The 20,783-nt window shown below is 40.4% G+C and overlaps 3 non-coding genes across 3 annotated transcripts; all 3 read right to left on the bottom strand.

Moving 5' to 3' along the window:
- Positions 1-226: 226 nt before the first annotated feature.
- On the bottom strand, positions 227-384 carry LOC119273924. Its single transcript, XR_005135053.1, has one exon. It is a non-coding gene; the product is annotated as a U1 spliceosomal RNA (small nuclear RNA).
- A 19,409-nt stretch (positions 385-19,793) lies between these two features.
- On the bottom strand, positions 19,794-19,951 carry LOC119273920. The gene has a single exon (XR_005135049.1). It is a non-coding gene; the product is annotated as a U1 spliceosomal RNA (small nuclear RNA).
- Positions 19,952-20,351: 400 nt separating this feature from the next.
- On the bottom strand, positions 20,352-20,510 carry LOC119273921. The gene has a single exon (XR_005135050.1). It is a non-coding gene; the product is annotated as a U1 spliceosomal RNA (small nuclear RNA).
- Between the last annotated feature and the right edge of the window lie 273 nt (positions 20,511-20,783).

The following is a 20,783-nucleotide window of genomic DNA, read 5'->3' on the forward strand; positions in this document are numbered from 1 at the left end:
AAACTACTAATCCAGCGGCTATTACCCATGCACACATGTCAGATTTTTGGAGCACAAGCATCAAGCCGAATCTTGCAGCATATTTTAATAGACGACATTTGTCCTCCTTTACTGTCATCAGTAAAACTAAATATAGTAGGTATTGTCTTGAAAGCAAAAAGATATCCATCAAGTTTTTCTAATATTTCTAAAGTGAAAACAACACAAGGTTCAGATTTATAACTTGGCAGCGGCCGCGCGAACGCGTACCCCCTCTAACACAAATTTTGATGTCCACTCTCCCAAGGGAGATGATAGATCAACACATTCACTATGTGCAATGTGAACCATTGATATAGGCCATGAGCCTTCTTGATCGTACATAGACCCCGTCCAGGTAATTATGTTCAAAGGTCGAGCTACCCTCTAGTTATATACTTGTATTTACTGTGCCATTCTTGTTAATCTTTCTGTGTGGGACTAAATCAAATGTAATTACCCTGGTAGCATCATCTAGCTACCAACACACACACTGGCTAGCCAATATTTTGTCACCCATCGGTCTCACAAAAGGCCGAAGCATTCAAGGCCCAGTTGCGTCTAGCCCATTAACAAAGAGCCAACCGCTTGCACGATCTCCAAAAACAAGAAGAAAAAAGCAGTCTCCTTCACGACGACGTCCTAGGGGTAGGAGGCACACCTATTTCATGATTTCTGAACTCAAGAGCTAGCCGGCCGGAGGCGTCGATTTAATTGGCTGCTCGTTAACTATTGCTGCTCAACTTGATCAATCGCCACCCTTTGTGTCTGCTTGTGTCTTCGATCCGATCAAGCTGTGTCATCGATCTCGAGGCCATTGTTGCAAATACAACATGTTATGTGCTTCTAAAAGAAAAATCACCGGCAATATCGGAATTAGTGCGCGGACACATACTTAGCATAAGATCTAAGGTATAGTCCTTTGAATGGAAGGGTCTCATGACTAGCAAATTTGGGGTACGGAATGATTTGGATCATAGGAAGGAGATCCCCAAAATACGTATGAATACCTTTCGTACACTTCTTGTATAAGTTTTTTTTGTTAATACAACTCACACCAATCGTAACAACGTGAACATAACTCCCAATTACCTAACATACCCTTTATGAATATTGAGAAGTCACAAAAACAAGGATCAATCATTCAATACTACCTGGCATAATGCATCACCTAACACAAATTCTCCTTATATATCATAAGCCGGTAGAAGAACAATGTTTAATTCGGGCAGCTCAGACGGGCACGTCCTTGCGTGGGACTGGCACGCGTGATGGAGGCTCCCGCGCGAAGTGAAGGCGCAGGCCATGGGCGTACCGTGCATGTGCAAGGCCGGCGATCTAGTATGCACCAGCTCCATCGACAAGACCATCGGCCTATGGTGCCGTCAGCCGTGCGACGGCCTCGCCAAGGTCGGCGCCGTTGGGGGCCAAGAGGGCCCCATGAAATGCACCCAGACATCCCTGTTTAGGGCCAGCAATGGCTATATGGTGTGCATCAACGGCCTCGACAAGAGCATCAGAGTATTGTGCGTGCCGAATGGGACCAACGACGACGAGCGGCCACGAGAAACAGACGCCAAGGATGACATGACCTACGTGTTCTTGAGGTGAAGCTTGATATGTGTCATTGGATGCCTGACTTGGTGATTATCGTAGAGAGGAGGATTTAAATTTGATAGGGTCACACAAACTAGTCATAGGTTGCACCTACTCTGGTTTTTACATAGCTTCTGGTTTTATTTAATTCACTTTGAGGCTTGACCATTATGCATTTTGAATACAATGTAAAAGGTTAACAGTGTTAGGTGTGTTATTCCATTTTCTCTGTGCGATCGATATGTCATTACTTCTTAAAGAAGGTGGATAGGGAGTCGCTCGTGTTAATAAAAATGTTTACTTTGCTTTAAAGCCCATTCTTCTCTTGGTAAATGTTAGTTTGCTTTTTTGAGAGCCATGTTTTATACACACTTCTTTCCGAGAAACAAACTTCTTGTACGTCAAGTGTATTCAACAGTTTAATACTAACCAGACTGTGCATAATGTGGGCCACTACTAGTTGAAGGGAAACAAGTACATGTGCTGAAAGTGAACAGACACACAACACAAGCCCATAAAAAGGCAAGCGGTGAGGTGCCCTCCCGCTCACTATGCCCAAACTATACTCGTACATTTCAGGCCATTATATTTTGATGATTCTGCTAAAGATGCGGAACATAGATCATTCTTGCATCGAGAGAGTGGATGTTGCACCACATCTAGATTTGCTTCTTAGGCTTGGAAGGCATCAGGATCTAGTTTTCTGTGTGATGCCATTATTGCACGAGATACCTTGTTCCTGATGGGAGTTTGAGACACCGTCTATATCCAACGTCAAGGAGCACATGATGTTGTTGGGTACATATCATTTTACTATAACTTAATGACAGCGACGCGTCTTTGTCTCGCTTCAGCGCTTGTAGTCGCGCACGTCAATATGTCCAAAGGCCGAACTATCCTCCATTAATATATATACTCATCTTTACCGAGCGAATCTTGTTAATATTTCCGTGTGGGACTAAACCAAACGTAATTACCCTGGTGGCAGTCTACCCCAACCGAACACCCACTGGCTAGCCAGTACAGTATGTCCTTCCCCACGGTTTAAAAAAAAGGCCAAAGGATTCAAGGGCCCAATTGTTCTAGCCCATTAACACAGAGCCAACCGCTAGCACGATCTATTGATCCAAAATGTGATTATTGCTTCAGACTCCAAACAAGTTATCAACGACATTCAGAGAAACTGTAGTGGTGTTTATGGAGCTATCATTAGTGAAATTAGACATAGAGCTTCTTTTTTGAATTGTAATTTCAAGTTTGAAGGTAGAGCATCTAACGGTGATGCAGATAGGTTAGCCAAGTTTTCGCATTCTCTGGATCCGGGGCGATACACATGGTTGGTCGAACCCCATGATCCAATTTGTATCCCACATCATGTGGAGTTTGATCAATAAAGTTTGGTTTAACCCCTAAAAAAAACAAGAAGAAAGCAGTGTCCTGCAGAGTGCAGAGGCACACCTCTTGCACGATTTCTGAACTCAAGAGCTAGAGTGGCTAGCCGGCCGGAGGCGTCGATTTAATTTGCCAGTGGTATTGCCTGCGCCGTTAACTATTATAGGTTTTGATTGAATTTTATTTATTTTGAGGCATGACTATTATAGGTTTCTACCCGCAAAGAAAGAAGACTATTATAGGTTTCGAATACAATGAAAAAGGCTAAATAGTGCTTGGTGTGTTGTTATGTTTTCTCTCCTGGGGATCCGTATTATGTACAAAAAGTTAGATTATTCAAAGAAAAAAAAATCATGATTTGATCTTGTATACCCGCTCCTTTCTGAGATTTTTTTATTACATCTTGTGCATTTAGTTTACTTAACAAAGTAATACTCACCAGATTACGCACCATGTGGGCCGCTACTATTTGACGAGGAACAAGTAAATGTGTCGAAACTGAAGGAATACATGGACTCGCAAGCCAAGAAAAGAGGAGCAGTGAGGTGCCCTCTCACTCGCAAGCCAATAAAAAGGTCATTCGTTTTATAGCCTGCAAGTTTTGATTCCCTTTGAAATTATGAGAATACATCTTTCATACATTGAGGAAGTGGATATTGTGCACCACACCTAGATCTGTTCCTTAGGCTTGGGAGGCATCTAGATTTACTCTTCCACGCCACGACAATGTTGCGGGTGCTACTTGGTTCATTCAATCTTGTTGAAAACACTTGGTTCATTCAATCTTGTAGAGCATGACCAGCTGGGTGTTTCACACATCATCTATGTCCACTGTCAAGGGACACATGATGTTAATGGATACCTAGCCTTCTACTCTGGAATATGTGGATCACAATTACCAGCAACATGGTGAAACGGTTGTCCTAGCGATAATCAAGAATGCGGCGTGCAATAAACCTTCCCTAGGGCTCACGTAAACCTTGAGCAACCTAGAGATCTCAAGGTTGACGTACCAAACACAACATGTCAATGCTTCTAAAAGAAACATCGCCGGCAAGATAGAGACCGTCGCATAGATATAGACTTAGCACAAGACCTAAGACATACAATGCTTGGAATTGAAGGATTTCACAAGCAACAAATGTGTTGGACGATATTATTCAGATCAACGGAAGGAAATCACGAAAATTTGTATCAATACCTTTCGTTCACTTCTTTTTGGGCCAAAACAACTCACACCAACATAATGTCATATCACCACTCCGGAATGCAATGTCTCAAAAAAAAACCACTCCGAAATGGATCACCTACAACAAAATCACTTTATACATCATCAACCGGTAGAAAAATGATGCTCTTATCTTGCTTTGAATTGATTTTTGGGATGAATATTAATTATCATAAAAGTGGACTAGTTCCCATTAATTTTTAGGAAGATGAGCTTGAATCCTTTCTAGAAAATTTTCAATGTATGCTGGTAGTTTCCCCATTAAGTATCTAGGTTTACCATTTCATTTTGAGAAGTTATGTAGGGAGGATCTACAACCTATGTTAGACAAGATGCTGGTCAAGGTTACTGGTTGGAGAGGGAAGATGCTATCTTATCCTGGGACATTACTTTAATTAGATCCTGCTAAGCTAGTATTCCAATTTCCTTGTGTTTGTTCTTCAAGTTCTCTAAGTGGGCTATCTCCTTTTTTTGGAATGGTAGTGAAGGAAAAGATAAGATCTAGTTAGCTAATTGGCCTTCTATTTCCATGAAAAAAGAATATGGTGGTATGGGAATCCCTAACCTCCAGGATTTGAATATTTGTGTCATCGGTTCTTGTGTTATAAGATATCTTGATGGGGAGTCTTTATGGAGGAAACTAGTAGATGCTAAATATAACACCGAATCTCCAAACATGTTGTGTTATCATGATCCACATCCTTCCCAATTATGGAAGGGAATGTGGTCCATCCAGGCAATTAGATTAGGATATCAATGTCGGGTTGGTAATGGTAAGTTAGCAATGTTTTGGGAATATTGTTGGTTTGGTAATGTTGCTTTAGCTGCCCACTTTGGGATTTATTTTACATACTCAATGAAAAGAATAAAATTGTTGCTGAGGTGTAGGATGGTCAATTTCTTAAGGTTTCCTTTAGAAGATTTCTTTGGAGTCCTTATGTTACAGTAGTATGATCTTTTAAGTGGTCATGTATCAAATTCCTTTGCTGATGTGGTTAATTATCTGATATGGCAATTTGAATCAAATTACATTTACTCTAGATCTTTATATGCGATTAGTAATTTTAGAGGGATACAACCAGTTTATCTACCCGCAACTTGGAAAATCAAGGAGCCTCGAAATATCGAGGGTTTGTTGTGGTTGCTCTCCCAAAACAAAATTAGCACTTGTGACAATTTGAGAGAAAAAGATCTTCTTAAACCCCTATAATGAATTATGTGCTTCGAGATCGTTTATCATCTTTTTTTGTATGTATTGTTTCTAAAGTAGTATGGAATGATTTCAACAAGATTTTTGCCTGCTAGATTGTTGATTTTGAATCTTTAGCTATATTTGTTTATGTAATTAATGAGAAAAATCTACATTTGTACATTGCATCATCCACAATCCCCACAGAATTGTGGAATAATAGAAATTTCCTGGTTTTTAATAGATGGTCATGAATATATGTTAAATATGTTTTGGGTTGGTTTCTTTGGTATATTTGACTGAATGGACAAGCCTCTCTTGGGATCTCCATGGGGGAAAGATGGAGAATTACTGGTGGGAACTTGCCCGGGCTCGATGGAACGACGACATCAGCGATCGACAAAAATGTAATGGGCCAAACCTGTTCGGTTTCGTCCTTTACCCGGGCAAAAAATATTTGGGCCTTTGTTTCGCATAGTTCACAGCCCAGGCCGAACAATTGACGCGAGGGAATTAACAGATCAATCCCTCCAGCCGCTCAAAAAAAAGATCGATGTCTCCTACTTCCTGTCTCTGTTCTCGTCTCTCAGGCGGCGAGCGGAATGGCTGGTGGCTGCCGGCTGGCCTTGAGCCCCAGACGGCTAGACGCACGACGCTTGGGCAAATCTAATCGTCCCTCATCCCCTCCTTCCTCGCATTCGGCTTCAGCAGTTCCTTCGGTAAGAATCCGCCATGGAAATTAGGGCTAGGGATTGAAGCACACCCAAGACCTCAAGTACAACCTCAAAAGAGCAGCAGCGCTGCGCTACTCTATGCTATGATGTTATTAAATTGTTAATTACTACTACATGCCTTTCAAAGAAACAATCTTCATATGGAAGTGTTTGATGATTTTTTTTACATCTGAAAAAGTCATTTGGCAATGAACCAATAGAGTTAGGGCTTAAATTTAGAGAATGTTTCATTGGGTATGTTGATGGCTGGAGAAAAAATATATTTGTTGGATGCTGTAAACTACAAAATCAAAGTGTGTAAAATATATGTAGTTGATCTTACTATGAACTTGTTACTTGTAGCTCATTTTTTATTTACTTATGTAACAACCACTAGTAGAAAAAGGGTCAAACGTGAAGCACATTAGTGCCGGTTTGAATTTGAGCCGGCACTAATGGTACCATTAGTGTCGGTTCGAACGACTACGCATTAATGCCGGTTCGTGTTGAACCTTTAGTACTGGTTCGTGCCACGAACCGGTACTAAAGGGGTGATGGCAGGCTGGCGTCAGGCTGGGGCCCCACGATCACCTTCAGTACCGGTTCGTGGCACGAACCGGTACTAAAGGGGTCTGACCTATAGTGCCGGTTTGTGACACAAACCGGCACTATAGGGCTATTTTCAAACTCTACCCCCCCTCCCCCCCGTGTGTCGCCATTTCAGTTCTGAAAAAATCAAAAGAAAATGATAAAAACTTCAAAAAATAAAATCCTTCGAGAGGTAGTTATATTACTACATCTACTAGTTAGGAAAATTTGAAAACTTAAATTTGGACATGTTTTGCAAAAAGTATAGGGAAAATGTAAAACGACTATAACTTTTGCATACGATGTCGGAAAAAAATGTATAATATATCAAAAAATTCAGCACGAAAATCCGCATCCGATGGAGATGGCCTATGGCCTGTTTGCAATTTCTTCGAATCCTCAAATTCCAAAAGGAAAAAAGATATGGTAAAATTTAAGTTTTTTAATTTTTTTTGTTAAATCTGGTCAAACTACTTATTCAAGAAGTATTAATGTTACTACATAATTATTCAAGAATATTAGTGTTACTAAATAATTATTGCAATTTTTTGAATTTTGGTCAAATCTGGTCAAACTATGGTCAAACTTATTCAAGAAATATTAGTGTTACTAAATAATTACTGTTTTTAAAAATAATAGTTTGAAACTCAAACAGTGAAATGTGTGACTTCATGCTCAAGCTAAACTCCTGAGGATTAATAGGATTGGCATCTTACTATTGTCAGGAAAACAACAAGTGCAGACTTGCAAACGAAGGAGAATAGAACCCGAAAGTTAAGCATGCTCGCGCTGAAGTAGTGAGAGGGATGGGTGACCGGTTGGGAAGTTAGATGATTTGGAATGAGTGATCCACACTTGAGCAGTTAAGAGAGGTGATTAGAGACTAAATCATCAAATAATTCAGAAAAATTAAAAATAAAAAAATAATCAAAAAAATTCCAAAATTTTCAAAAAAAAACATTTAGTACCGGTTGGTAATACAACCGGTACTAAAGGTCCCCCATACCATGGCGCGAGCTCACGCCACGTGGTGGCACTTTAGCGTCGGTTCGTGCCGAACCGGTACTAAAGGGGGGGCTTTAGTGCCCACCAATTAGTGCCGGTTATGGAACCGGCACTAAAGGCCCTTACGAACTGGTTTTAAAGCTCCGTTTTCTACTAGTGAACTAACTGCAAGTCTTATCATTAAATTTCAGAGACGAGGGGTTCTTCGGTTAATAGAGCAAGCACTGAAAAGGTGAATGGTGCATAACGGGAAATAGAAGATGATGAATAGACAAAACTTCACATAGCCGATGAATTTAATCCAAATGAGAACCATTTACTGCAATAAAGTCTCGGAAAGGGCATTTGCCTTGTGATTTTCTTTAGCGCACTATTGGTACGTTCCATGTGACCATATCTATTTTGCTTTCTATTTAGAATATATTCACATCTCACAACTAAATTTATTTGAATTATAAATCCATTTTTATCCTACTGTGTCTACTAGGACTTTGGTAACATGGCGAGTTTGCCTCTATGCAAGGCTGGTTATATGTCTTTCTTTTGGCAAAAAATGTACAAGTGAGAGATGCTTTTGACCGTGGTGAAAAAAATTGCACAAAAATGACATCTGGTATGGATAGCTTTACTTTTTGGCAACATGGCGTGTTTTCCTCTAGGCGAGGCTAGTTATATGTCTTGTGTTTGTCAAGTTTCAAGTTTATTTGGTCAACGAATCTTCATTTTTGTCACACTATTATGATTATGTTTTCACTTAGTTATTAATATGGATTTGTTGTTTGGAAGTTTGGTGCTAGTATATTATATGCCGCGGTATCCGAATACCTGGCTATTGATTTCTAGATTATACACTTAGGCTCAACTTGCCCAGGCTCCACAAAAATTCAGGCTCTGCCACTGCCCTCGGCCCAGCCCATGAACAGTGGGCCGACGTGGCGTGCACACCCTAGTCTGGGACACCGTCAACTACCACCTACGCAAGACCCCAAGGAACTCTGCAAAGTTGGCAAGCTCCGTTGCAACAAAGAAGGAGCCATCAGACAAAACTCCATTGCACCAGCGCCATCCCCGCCTCGACGTCGACACCTGGAACCACTAGATCGACTGCGCCCGTAGGAAGCTAACCACACCACGCCCCACCCTCCTCCATGCCATCGACAAAACCAAGAGACGAATTGGGCTATTATAGATTTTGAATACAATAAAAAGGTTAATAATTCTTGGTGTGGGGACGGCTATTTTGGCACTAGGTTGCATATGCTCTCGGATGAACAATATGTTTGAAAAAAAAGTAAATACAATATGTTTGAACAAACCGTCATCGATTTAGCTGACGTGGAAGCAGCGCACACCTAACATGGCGTCTACATGGATCTGACGTGGAGGCCAACATGGCCCATGAAGAAACCAGCCTAGTTAGGATTTTGGGCCGATAATTTATTTTGCTCATGTCTAGTAGCTTGTTTATTTAGTCCAACCCATTACGCCATTTTTCATCCAATCTATTTTCACATTTTCTGGATGCAGCACAATTTACAACAACCAAATTTTATTCATTCAAAAATATCATTGGTTCACATAACAATACAGAGATACAACAATCTTAATCTGATTTCCAAAAAAAACTTAATATCAAAACATCACAAGCACATCTAGAAGGTGCTATAAGATGATTATTTTTCTAATTTTGAGTAATATGACTTCCATGAAAAAATGCACTAGTAGCTTATTTTAATCTCCAACACTGTAAAACTGCTTCCAGGTAGCTAATCGGACCAAAGTAATCCATATGAAAAAGCTTCCATCTCCAATAACACGTACTAACTGCCAAACCTGCATTGAATCCAAAACACATACAAAATTATAATAAGTTATAACCAGCTTCCAAATGAATCTCGAGAGTAATAAGAGTGCATAGTTGATTTTCCAAGAAATCATCATATGGACACACCACTATTATATTAAGGTACCATGAAAATGTGGACAGCACACGCTATAAAATGGAATGCTAGTTACAAGTTAAAAAATTGTTCTATAAATGAGACAATTTATCATCCAAACATAGTTAGGTCAACATCATTTTAAAACAATTGATGGACAAATCATTTCATATTCATCAAGTACAACAAAAATCAAGTTTGTAAGCACGTGAGAGGACTAATTAAATATATCAAAATGGATGACTCCATACAATACAATGTAGTTCATAGTATAATTATTTACAAAATAGATAACTTCGGCTAAGCCCTTTAGAACGAAGATGAACTTAATGGTTCAGATTTTGTCTAATGATTTCAAACCATAACCTTCACATCTAGATTAACCGCACCCACGAATTGTGAAGAACAATAACATATGTTGGAAGAAAAAAAGCATGCATTCTCCCATTTATTGATTAGCCTTCATGACATACAAGGTACATAATCATCTCTGCCCGCACATCAAGCTGAGATGGGATACAAGGTACCACTGTTCAAAATATTGGCCGATATACTGATAAATCGGCCGATTTATCGCTTATCGGGGTCTGACCAATAAGATAAACACATATCCCCTGAGTTTATCGGTCTGGCCAATTTATCGGCTGCCAGAGCGATTTATCGGCAGTCAGAGCGATTTTGGCCGGTAAATCCAGGGGGCCCACCTGTCCGAAATCACAAAAAAATCTCCTGTAGCGCACCGCCTTCCCCATAACCCTCGCGCGGGACACATCCCTCCCGAGTCCCGATAGGGTTTGGCGTTTGGGCTTCGCCAGCAGCCGCTCCCCGCGATTCACCATGCCGCTGCCACCATGGTCTCCTCCGGCGGCCGGACCTAGCTCGTCCGCCCCTCACCTCGTCCCCCTGTCCAGCACCGCTCCGCACCTCGTCGGCTCGTCCCCGTCTCCAGCACCGCCCCGCACCTCGTCCCTCATCTCATCCCCGTCTCCAGCACCGGCCGGCCGCGCCCAGTCCTTGAGGATTCCACACAGAGGCGCCCCATCCTTGCGGCTTCCACACGGCGGCGCCTAGGAGCAGGACGTCTGGAGCAGCTCCCCTCCCCAGGATCCAGCAGCGGCGTGCCTCAACCCCCCGCCAACCCTTCGTCCACGATCGAGAGCAGCAGAAGCTCCACACGCCACGGCATGGATTCTTCTCATTCCCGATTCTATTCTCTGGAGAAGTAGTGATGCATGCTTGTTGATTTATTTTGGTTGAGTTGAGTTATGTAGATGGCTGATTGTATTAGGCAGATTTTATTTATATTAGTCAATTATTGCTTCATTAGTAAACTATGTAGATGGCTGATACATGGTTGTTTCCTTTATTTATGTAGATGCTGATGCATGGTTGTTTCCTTTTATTTATGTAGATGGCTGGTTCAGGTTCATCTCAAGTTGCAAGTTCATCACTTAAGAGGAAGTCAGATGACATGGCTTGGGAGTTTGCCGAGTTGATTGATCCTAGTGATCCGCAAAGGCTCAAGTGCAAGCTTTGTGGAAAAGTTATGTCGGGAGGGGTCACTAGGATGAAGGAGCACATTGGGCAGATCAAAGGCGCTGTGACCAGCTATATGAAAGCTACACAAGATCAGATTACTCGAGCTTTTGCATCACATGAGGCACCAAAGAGGAAGAAATTGGCAAAGCAAAAGCGTGAAGAAGAAGTTAAAGCTGCAGTCACCATAGAGGTCAACGAGGATGATCAAGAACAACTGAATGAAGTTGGTGAAGGTACTCCAAAGAAGGGGGCAATGGATCAATATCTTGCACCAATTGATCCTTTGATCCCGTTGAAATCTAAAAAACAGCAGACTATAAATGATAGTGTTGATAAGGAAAGAAGCTACAAAGTTGGGCAATATTTGGCTAGATGGATGTACAAGAAAAATGTACCCTTCAATGCTATCAATGATGATGATTTCAAACAGTTTTGTGAGGCTCTTGGTCGCTATGGTCCTAGTTGGAAGCAACCCTTGCAATATATGATCAGGGAGAAGATGTTGGTTCAGGAGGTGGAAAGGACTAGGCATTTGTTGAAGCCACATGAGGTCGAGAGGGCGGATACGGGGTGCTCTGTCATGACTGATGCTTGGACGGACAAGAAAAAGAGGAGCATCATGAACTTGTGCGTGCATTGCAAGTTGGGGACCGTCTATCTTAGATCAAAGGAGGCGTTGGCCGATGCACATACAAGTCTATACATTTTCAATTATGTGGATGAATGCATTGACAAAATAGGTATGAATCATCTTCAACTTTCTCTCATTCGTTTCTTTTCAAGTTTATTACTTGCTGAATTTAGTACTTGCTTATTACTTGCTGAAAATTACTTATTGTGTTTTGTAGGTGCTGAAAATGTTGTGCAAGTAGTCACGGATAATGCTTCAAACAACATGGGAGCAAAGGTGATGTTGAAAGATAAAAGGCCCAAGTTATTTTGGACCTCGTGTGCAACTCACACCATCAACTTGATGGTAGAAGCGGTTGCAAAGTTGATGCATTTTGGTTCTACAATAACCAAAGCCAAAGAAATGACTACTTTCCTTTATGCACATCATACTACATTGGCCTTGATGAGGTCCTATACAAAAAAGAGAGACATTGTTAGACCGGGGGTGACTAGATTTGCTTGGGCATTTCTTACCTTGCAAAGTCTTGATGCTAAGAGGAAGCAACTAAAGGAAATGTGTTGTAGTGATACTTGGGAAGGATGCAAGCACACGAGAACAAAGAAAGGGAAGGTGGCTCATGCCGCAATAATGAGTAGGGCATTTTGGAAAAATGTGTCTCTTTGCATTAAGGTATTGTTTACTAAACTTCGAATTGTGCTTGTGTATGTTGGAATGCATGTGTATATGTTAAATACTAATGTTGTGCACTTGTGCTTGGGTATGTTGGAAACTTGGAAAGGTTTTTGAGCCATTGGTGAAGATACTTTGGTTGGCTGATGGCGATGGACAGCCCATGGCCTCTATGTATGGAGAAATAATAGAGGCCAAGAAGGCAATATTGGTTGCGGTTGATAATTCGGACAAGGACTATAAGGCGATCACAACGGCCATGGAGAGCAAGATGAATGGGAGGCTAGATACCCCATTGCACATGGCTGCATATGCCTTGAATCCATATTATAGTTATGCTACCACAAGCATCTTTACCGATGTGGAAGTCCTGTCCGGCTTGATGGAAGTTATTGAGCAATTTTATCTCGATGATGATGAGAAGCAAAACAAAGTGCTTAACATTTACTTGCCCAAATTTAAAAAGAAGGAAGGCATGTTTGGGAAGGTGGTGAAGGAAATATGCCCTAGAGGCAATAATAAAGTTATTATTTATTTCCTTATATCATGATAAATGTTTATTATTCATGCTAGAATTGTATTATACGGAAACATAATACTTGTGTGAATACATAGAGAAACTAAACTTCACTAGTGTGCCTCTACTTGACTAGCTCGTTAATCAAAGATGGTTATGTTTCCTAACCATAGACATGTGTTGTCATTTGATTAACGGGATCACATCATTAGGAGAATGATGTGATTGACATGACCCATTCCATTAGCTTGGCACCCGATCGTTTAGTATGTTGCTATTGCTTTCTTCATGACTTATACATGTTTCTATGACTATGAGATTATGCAACTCCCGTTTGCCGGAGGAACACCTTGTGTGCTACCAAATGTCACAACCTACGGCCTGTTTGCAATTTTTTAGAATCCTCAAATTCCAAAAGAAAAAAAAGATATGGTCAAATTCAAGAAGTATTAATGTTACTACATAATTATTCAAGAATATTAGTGTTACTAAATAATCATTTCAATTTTTTGAATTTTGGTCAAATCTGGTCAAACTATGGTCAAACTGTGGTCAAACTATGGTCAAACTATGGTCAAACTTATTCAAGAAATGTTAGTGTTACTAAATAATTACTGTTTTTTAGAATAATAGTTTCAAACTCAAACAGTGAAATGTGTGACTTCATGCTCAAGCTAAACTCCTGAGGGTTAATAGGATTGGCATCTTACTATTGTTAGGAAAACAACAAGTGCAGACTTGGAAATGAAGGAGAATAGAACCCGAAAGTTAAGCGTGCTCGGGTTGGAGTAGTGAGAGAGATGGGTGACCCGTCGGGAAGTTAGATGATTTGGAATGAGTGATCCACACTTGAGCAGTTAAGAGAGGTGATTAGAGACTAAATCATCAAATAATTCAGAAAAATTAAAAATTGGAAAAAAATAATCAAAAAAATTTTCAAAAAAAAATTCAAAAAAAAACCTTTAGCACCAACCGGTACTAAAGGTCCCCCATACCAGGGCGCGAGCTCACGCCACGTGGTGCCACTTTAGCGCTGGTTCGTGCCGAACCGGTACTAAAGGGGGGGGCTTTAGTGCCCACCAATTAGTGCCGGTTATGGAACTGACACTAAAGGCCCTTACGAACCGGTTTTAAAGCTCCATTTTCTACTAGTGAACTAAATTCAAGTCTTATCATTAAATTTCAGAGACGAGGGGTTCTTCGGTTAATAGAGCAAGCACTGAAAATGTGAATGGTGTGTAACCGGAAATAGAAGATGATGAATAGACAAAACTTCACATAGCCAATGAATTTAATCCAAATGAGAACCATTTACTGCAATAAAGTCTCGGAAAGGGCATTTGCCTTGTGATTTTCTTTAGCGCACTATTGGTACGTTCCATGTGACCATATCTATTTTGCTTTCTATTTAGAATATATTCACATCTCACAACTAAATTTATTTGAATTATAAATCCATTTTTATCCTACTGTGTCTACTAGGACTTTGGTAACATGGCGAGTTTGCCTCTATGCAAGGCTGGTTATATGTCTTTCTTTTGGCAAAAAATGTACAAGTGAGAGATGCTTTTGACCGTGGTGAAAAAAATTGCACAAAAATGACATCTGGTATGGATAGCTTTACTTTTTGGCAACATGGCGTGTTTTCCTCTAGGCGAGGCTAGTTATATGTCTTGTGTTTGTCAAGTTTCAAGTTTATTTGGTCAACGAATCTTCATTTTTGTCACACTATTATGATTATGTTTTCACTTAGTTATTAATATGGATTTGTTGTTTGGAAGTTTGGTGCTAGTATATTATATGCCGCGGTATCCGAATACCTGGCTATTGATTTCTAGATTATACACTTAGGCTCAACTTGCCCAGGCTCCACAAAAATTCAGGCTCTGCCACTGCCCTCGGCCCAGCCCATGAACAGTGGGCCGACGTGGCGTGCACACCCTAGTCTGGGACACCGTCAACTACCACCTACGCAAGACCCCAAGGAACTCTGCAAAGTTGGCAAGCTCCGTTGCAACAAAGAAGGAGCCATCAGACAAAACTCCATTGCACCAGCGCCATCCCCGCCTCGACGTCGACACCTGGAACCACTAGATCGACTGCGCCCGTAGGAAGCTAACCACACCACGCCCCACCCTCCTCCATGCCATCGACAAAACCAAGAGACGAATTGGGCTATTATAGATTTTGAATACAATAAAAAGGTTAATAATTCTTGGTGTGGGGACGGCTATTTTGGCACTAGGTTGCATATGCTCTCGGATGAACAATATGTTTGAAAAAAAAGTAAATACAATATGTTTGAACAAACCGTCATCGATTTAGCTGACGTGGAAGCAACACACACCTAACATGGCGTCTACATGGATCTGACGTGGAGGCCAACATGGCCCATGAAGAAACCAGCCTAGTTAGGATTTTGGGCCAATAATTTATTTTGCTCATGTCCAGTAGCTTGTTTATTTAGTCCAACCCATTACGCCATTTTTCATCCAATCTGTTTTCACGTTTTCTGGATGCAGCACAATTTACAACAACCAAATTTTATTCATTCAAAAATATCATTGGTTCACATAACAATACAGAGATACAACAATCTTAATCTGATTTCCAAAAAAAACTTAATATCAAAACATCACAAGCACATCTAGAAGGTGCTATAAGATGATTATTTTTCTAATTTTGAGTAATATGACTTCCATGAAAAAATGCACTAGTAGCTTATTTTAATCTCCAACACTGTAAAACTGCTTCCAGGCAGCTAATCGGACCAAAGTAATCCATGTGAAAAAGCTTCCATCTCCAATAACACGTACTAACTGCCAAACCTGCATTGAATCCAAAACACATACAAAATTATAATAAGTTACAACCAGCTTCCAAATGAATCTGGAGAGTAATAAGAGTGCATAGTTGATTTTCCAAGAAATCATCATATGGACACACCACTATTATATTAAGGTACCATGAAAATGTGGACAGCACACGCTGTAAAAAAGAATGCTAGTTACAAGTTAAAAAATTGTTCTATAAATGAGACAATTTATCATCCAAACATAGTTAGGTCAACATCATTTTAAAACAATTGATGGACAAATCATTTCATATTCATCAAGTACAACAAAAATCAAGTTTGTAAGCACGTGAGAGGACTAATTAAATATATCAAAATGGATGACTCCATACAATACAATGTAGTTCATAGTATAATTATTTACAAAACAGATAACTTCGGCTAAGCCCTTTAGAACGAAGATGAACTTAATGGTTCAGATTTTGTCTAATGATTTCAAACCATAACCTTCACATCTAGATTAACCGCACCCACGAATTGTGAAGAACAATAACATATGTTGGAAGAAAAAAAAAAGCATGCATTCTCCTATTTATTGATTAGCCTTCATGACATACAAGGTACATAATCATCTCTGCCCGCACATCAAGCTGAGATGGGATACAAGGTACCACTGTTCAAAATATCGGCCGATATACCGATAAATCGGCCGATATGCTCCTAAGAGCCGAATTGGATTTCTTTTTGGTGTGTTGTTTTGTTCCCTCTCTATGAGTTCAATATTCCGAAACAAGGGGGACAAGAGTCTCTCACGTGTATTAAAAGAGCCGGTTCTTCTTCTTGTACGATGGTTATTTTTTTAAGTCATGATTTATAAGATTGTATACCCCATCCTTTTCTAGAAACAATATTTTAATTATATCTTATGCATTTAGTGTATTTAACAAATTAATACTCACCAGACTATGCACAATGTGGGCGAAAGTGCCTTTCTGCTCCCGAGCTCATTTGAGCTCGGTGAACAGTAAAATCGAAAACAATTCAAAAAAAATTCAAAAAATCCCAATTTTTTTGGGGAGAAACATTGACAAAAGTTCTAACTGCTTGCAAAAATTCATCATGAAATCACATTCCTGTAAAGCGTGGCAAAAAAAACAAATTCAGTGCTCCAAAATGCTTTTGAAAGTAGCTTTTTCAGAGTACTGATTTTGTTTTTTTTGGCCACGCCTTCTAGAAATGTGATTCCATGGCGAATTTTTGCAAGCACTTAGAACTTTTGTCAATGTTTCTCCCAAAAAAAATTGGATTTTTTCTAAAAAAAATGATTTAGTTTTGATTTTACTGTTCACCCGAGCTCATTTGAGCTCGGGTGCAGAAACTCCGCGTCCCAATGTGGGCCCTTACTATTTGATGTGGAACAAGTACGTCGGTCAAAACTGAAGAAACACATGAACTCGCAAGTATCAGCGCATTCATCCAACTCCTTAAACCGTGGGATGCCATTCAGGAGGTCATCCTTACGCGGAGTCACACAGACTCTTGGTCATGGTCGTGGGAATCATCAGGCACTTATCTTCCATGTCGGTATATCAGGCTTTATTTACCCCTGCTATTAGTTTTCTGTGCGCTGACACAATATGGAAGCATGGGCTCCTCTCCGGTGCAATATTTTTCTTTGGCTGCTAATCCGCAAGCGTGTTTGGACATCCGACCGTCTTGCAAGGAGAGACCTTCCGCACAATGCTAGTTGCTCTTTCAGTAATGGGCACGGCGAGGATGTTGACCACTTATTCTCCCGCTGTGCGATCACCGGCATGGTTTGGAGTGCCATGCTGAGCTGGGTTGGCCTCCCACATCTCCAGCCAATAGCCAACTCCACCTCTAAGGAATGGTGGTGCCTCTCTACGTCAACCTTGAAGACTAACAAGAAAAGGGTTTAAACTCCTTGCTCGCCTTGGTCGTTTGGTCTATCTGGAACAAGCGGAATAACCGAAAGTGCTATTGTGAGCTCGAGCTCACAGGCACCCTTTGCTACAGTACAAACAAAAAATATATTTAAAAAGTTCAAAAAAATCTGAATTTTTTTGGCAACAAACATTGACATATTTTTCACATGCGTACAAATTTTCATGACAAAATGACATTCATGCAGGTCTCAGCAAAAAAAACAAAATCGATGCTCCAAAATGCTTCCAAAAACAGTTTTTTTGGAGCATGATTTTGTTTTTTTGCTGACACCTCCACAAATGTCATTTCATCACGAAAATTGGCACGCATGTAGAAAAAACATCAAAGTTTCTTGACAAAAAAATTCAGATTTTTTTGAATTTTTTTACTATTTTTTCGGATTTTACTGTTCATCCGGGATCACTGGTGCCCGGGATCAATTCCTCCGCGTCCCGGAATAACAGACTATTCAACAACACTCAAGTTCCGCGGCAGACGCTAATTGATTTAATTAGATCTGATCGTGTCTTGTGGGTGCGTGCTGGTGCTAAGCATCTAGGCACCCTCCACCCTATGTAGTTTCTGGTTGACCATGGTTGTTCATTGTCATGACTGGTTGTTCCTGCCTTGTACTAGCACATGTACTGTTTCCTTCTTATTTCTATCTTAATATATGGCAGGCAGTCCTCCTACATGGTTTGGAAAAATAAAATCTGTGAGTCACAAACACCAGCAACATTGTGAAACTGTTGTCCTCGAGATCACCAAGAACTCGACGTGGAATAAACCATGACTAGGGCTCCCATGTAAACCTTGAGCAACCTAGAGATCTCACGGTTGGCATAGCAAATACAACATGTGTATGCTTCTAAAAGAAACATCGTATACAAGATAGAGACCAGTGCATGAACACAGACTTAACATAAGACTTAAGACATACAATCCTTTGAACTGAAGGATTTCATAAGTAACAATGGATGTCTAGCCTCACAATCAGAATGAGCGAATAACTTTTGGCCTCCCCGGTCACAATAAAGGCGATGATCTCCTACCTTCGTCAATGAAGGTAGAAAAAAGTCTAGTACTTTCGGTCATGATTAATGAATGATTCAAATACCATCGGTCATGAAAAAAGAGTTGAGTTATGACACAACAATGAATCATGGTGATGATGATCGCGGAAAAATGTATCATGATTTATAGAGTAGATATATCAATATGTCATGATGTTGAGTAGGCACACTACTCATACACAGAAACCATAAATTTCACTCAGCAAGTTTTTTTTTTGAGGGAACACTCAACAAGTATTGATGCTCAAAATAAGTTAAAACTTTGTAGGAAGCTCCCAATAGCACTGGGGTCATGTTACCAAAGTTCGGCTCAAATATATTTTTTGTATCATTCTGACGCGCACCGTGGCCATGTGAACAAACATAATAATGCAGGACATCGAGCTGTTCTTCAAATGATATAGTAGAACTTATAATGGAGCCTTTTACATGTCTCTACTAGACTACTACCCTTCATTACATTTTCAGAGCTAAACTCTTCTTGGTAGATGCAGGCTAATTTTATTATTTCATCTGTGCTGACCTTACAATGTGGAGCACTACCCGCTGGATGTAAGGATTATTTAACTGAAATATGTACAGAGCATTCAGTGAAAATGTACTATGGCCCTAAAATGTTTCAGGCCTGAATCCTTCCGTGTTAAGCTAAGGTTATTTTCTAAGTTAGCACTACTGATGTCGTGGTTCTGCAAGTAGGCAGTCGACTATGCTAATATTGAAAGACTTTTTCCAGGGCCCAAGTCACAAGAATTTACTCATGGTTAATCTGCCAGCGTTGGCCACTTTCGTGAAACGGTGCCTTGCTCTGGACACCTGAATCAAACATGCTGATCCTATGCTGGTTTAATTTTTAATATAATAGGTATTCTCTTCATCATCTTCAAAGCAAAAAGATATCCATAAAAGTTTTTCTATAAAGTTAGTCAATATTTTTTTTCATTTTATAACTTGGCAGGGGCCGCGCGAACGCGTACCCCCTCTTACATAAATTTTGACGTCCACTCTCCCAAGGAAGATGGTAGATGAACACAGTCACTATGTGCAATGTGAGCCATTAATCTAGGTCATGAGCCTTTTTGATCACCCATAAACCCCGTCCAGGTAAGTATGTTCAAAGATCGAACTCCTGTAGTTATATACTGTTCTTTTCCGAGGGAATCTTGTTAATCTTTCCGTGTGGGACTAAACCAAACGTAGGGCAAAGGATTCAAGGGCCCAATTGCTCCTGTAGTTTAACTATTCTTTTGTCTCAAAAAAAAAAACTATTGCTGCTCAACTTGATCGATCGCCACCCTTTTGTATGCTTGTGTCTCCGATCCGATCAAAACATTGGAAGAACACGACCAAGTGCCGGCTCGTGTCCGTCGTGTGGAGCTCCTCGCCGCGCTCCTTCTCTCATCAATAAAAATAAATAAATTAATAGGTATTCTCTTTTCAAAGCAAAAAAAACACATTCATCACGTTTTTTCTAAAGTGGATGATCAACACAAAGTTTATTTTTATAACTTGGCAGGGGCCGCGCGAACGCGTTCCCCACTCTAACACAAATTTTGACGTCCACTCTCCAAAAGGAGATGGTAGATCAACACATTCACTATGTGCAATGTGAACCATTGATCTAGGCCATGAGCCTTCTTGATTGCCCATAGACTCCGTCCAGGTAAGTATGTTTGAAGGTTGCCCTATCCTCTAGTAATATACTCGTATTTACTGTGTCAATCTTGTTAATGTTTCCGTGTGGGACTAAACCAAACTTAATTAGCTGGTGGCATGGTCTATCTCAACCGAACATCATCGGTCGTAGGCTTAGGACGAACGCTTCAAGGGCCCAGTTGCGTCTAGCCCATTAACACAGAGCCAGCCTCTTGCATGATCTCAAGGGGGAAAAAGGCAGTTTTTTCAAAAGAGAAAAGTATGTTTTTGGTCCCTCAAGTTCCCACA

This window comes from Triticum dicoccoides, chromosome 3A (assembly GCF_002162155.2).
Source record: "Triticum dicoccoides isolate Atlit2015 ecotype Zavitan chromosome 3A, WEW_v2.0, whole genome shotgun sequence".
In the NCBI taxonomy this organism is placed as follows: domain Eukaryota; kingdom Viridiplantae; phylum Streptophyta; class Magnoliopsida; order Poales; family Poaceae; genus Triticum; species Triticum dicoccoides.